Source organism: Octopus bimaculoides, chromosome 1, assembly GCF_001194135.2.
Source record: "Octopus bimaculoides isolate UCB-OBI-ISO-001 chromosome 1, ASM119413v2, whole genome shotgun sequence".
Lineage (NCBI taxonomy): Eukaryota > Metazoa > Mollusca > Cephalopoda > Octopoda > Octopodidae > Octopus > Octopus bimaculoides.
In genome coordinates this window covers 143,946,388-143,948,859 of record NC_068981.1, presented here as the reverse complement: position 1 = coordinate 143,948,859, position 2,472 = coordinate 143,946,388, and the positions used below count along the sequence as shown (strand labels likewise).

Here is a 2,472-nt window from a genome sequence, read left to right as displayed (position 1 = left end):
TATATATATATATATATATATATCCCGTTCTCCTCATAGCTCATCTGTATTTACCGTTTCGGTTTCATGGCCTCCTCTGTGTCTTGTTATTGTATATGTCTTATTCTTTTTCTGTTCAGGTCCGTCAATCATGTTTGCGCATTTATATCCAAGTAGCTTACGTAGCTGAGATCGCCAAATTGAACCGTGTTATTTGAACCGTGTTATTGAACCGTGTTATTTGAAGGTGTCGAAATTGTGATGATATTTGGTCGAAAACTGTTGAAGGTTTGTTTTTCCTGATTTTTTTCTTATGTTCATTTGTCATCCTCTCTACGCCCCATTTTGTTTATAACTCGTAGAAGATAATTTGGAATTGGAGAATGCTAAGTGCCCCCTTGTTGGCAAGAAATACATATTTCAGTATATGGAAAGGAAGAGGCTGTGTGTATGACCTATACATACAAGTGAAACTAGTGATATTAATGCAACTGAAGTTTAATTGTAAGTTGATGCCTGCAAAAAGAAAAAAACAAAAGAAAAACTCGGATGGAAATAGAATTCCAAACTGCTTTTTCGAATCACTTAGATCTCTTGATCATAGTCAGATTTGTTGGAATGCATTTATTGATTAATTAGAAAAAGAATTTACAACAGTGTCAAGTTCTTGTCTATGAGCATTCATATCCATCATTTAGTTTTATGGATATCTTCTGTCTACATATGTAGTGTTCATCTATATTTTCTCTGTGGTGATAAACGAATGTAAGTGAACGCAACATCCTTGGATAGTTTACTCAATGTTGGTGATTTCTATACCATCGGAAAGATGCAGCCTTAAAATTGAGATGATGATGATGATGTGATGATGATGATGATGATGATGATGATGATGATGATTATGATGATGATGATGATGATGATGATGATGATGATAATAATGCCGGTGACGATAATAATGGCGATAACGTTAGCAGAGTGGATAAAAAAGTACTCGAAAATCTTGAGAAATATCAGTAATTGAAGGGACTGCGGAAGACTAAGACGACCGTTATACTTGTGGTAATTTGTGCACTTGGCAGAGCACCCAAACTGTTCCCTAACAGACTGAAAAATATTGGAACTGAGACTCGCTTTGTTAAACTGCTGAAAAGTACAATCCTGTATTCAGCACAAATCCTAAGAAAGATTCTTGAAATCTGAGGAATATTTTTGGCACACAACCTCAAGACAACATTCGTTAATAATAATAATAATAATAATAATAGTAGTAGTAGTAGTAGTAGTAGTAATGATAATAATAATAATAATAATAATAATAACAATAATAATAATAATAATAATAATGATAATATAGTCAAGAAGGAAGACGAAAAGATAAATAGATACAACCCTTTTAAGTACGAAATAGCCCAGCTATGGGAAATGAAGAATGGAAAGATAGTGCCGATTATCGTTGGGTCCTTGGGAACAGTATCAGAAGGCATCAAGAGGAATATAAAGGAAATTGGAATAGAGTGCCTAGTAGAACTGTTACAAAAAGTTTGTAACAGTTCTGTACAGCCAGAATAATCAAGAAAGTATTAGATAGCTGGAAAGAACGAATAGCATGGAACCGTAGACTGCAGGTAATAAGCCTGCTACGCATGCAAGACTCCAGGAGCTCCAACAAAACCTGTGATAAAGAGAAAATAATAATGACAATAATAATGGTCCCTAATTTAAGCAAAAGCCAGCAGTATTTGAGAGGAGGGCTTCATTGATATCATTGAACCCAGTACCTAACTGGCATTTTTATTAAATTGCTCCCGAAAGGATGAAAGATAAATTTAAACCTCGGTGGGACTTTAATTCATATGATCTCATATAATCACAAAGCCAGCAGTTTTTAGGAAATGTTTTAGTTGATTAAATCAACTCCAGCCCCTTGTTGATACTTCATTCGACTCCAGATGAAGGAAAGCAAAAATGACCTTGGTAGGATATGAATTCAGAAAGTAAAATGTTGGTCCAGGGACCTTGTGGTATATTATCTTACGCCATTACGGTTCCGCTCTTCTGTTGGCTCCTAGGTACATATTTCAGGGCAAAAAGTCTATAGTTGTTTAAATAAACTCGCATTCAGTCGTTGGTTGACCTTTATTTGTATCAATCCTCGGAAAGACGAAAGACGTTTACTCTGGCGAGAATTGAACCCATTTAGTTACTTGAAAGATTATAATTAAATACACAAAGTTTTTAATATAATTCTCCAGCAAATCATTATAACTACTGACCTTCTTTCTCTGTTTTCCTCACTCTCATTGCTATCATCATATTCTTCGCTATCACCATGTTTATCCTCATCATTATTTCCGTTATCAACATTACCATTGACAACGCTACCACTAATACTGTCCCTAACCTCGTATTCAACAGCGTTATCGCTGCTCTGCTGCTACTGCCGCTTCCGCCGCTGCCGCCGCTGCCGCCGCTGCCGCCGCTGCCGCCGCT

General features: G+C 36.0%; 1 protein-coding gene across 3 annotated transcripts in view; it reads left to right on the top strand.

Moving 5' to 3' along the window:
• The window catches only part of LOC128248897 (uncharacterized), a 216,375-nt gene that overhangs the window by 137,049 nt on the left and 76,854 nt on the right, over positions 1-2,472 (top strand). The window contains exon 3 of one of the 3 annotated variants that reach the window (XR_008265048.1): positions 120-213. The exons of the other annotated variants lie outside the window; for them this stretch is intronic. The gene's annotated coding sequence lies outside the window, so the exon portion shown is untranslated. Of the gene's footprint in view, positions 1-119; positions 214-2,472 lie in introns of those variants that run through there. 3 annotated transcript variants of the gene reach the window in all.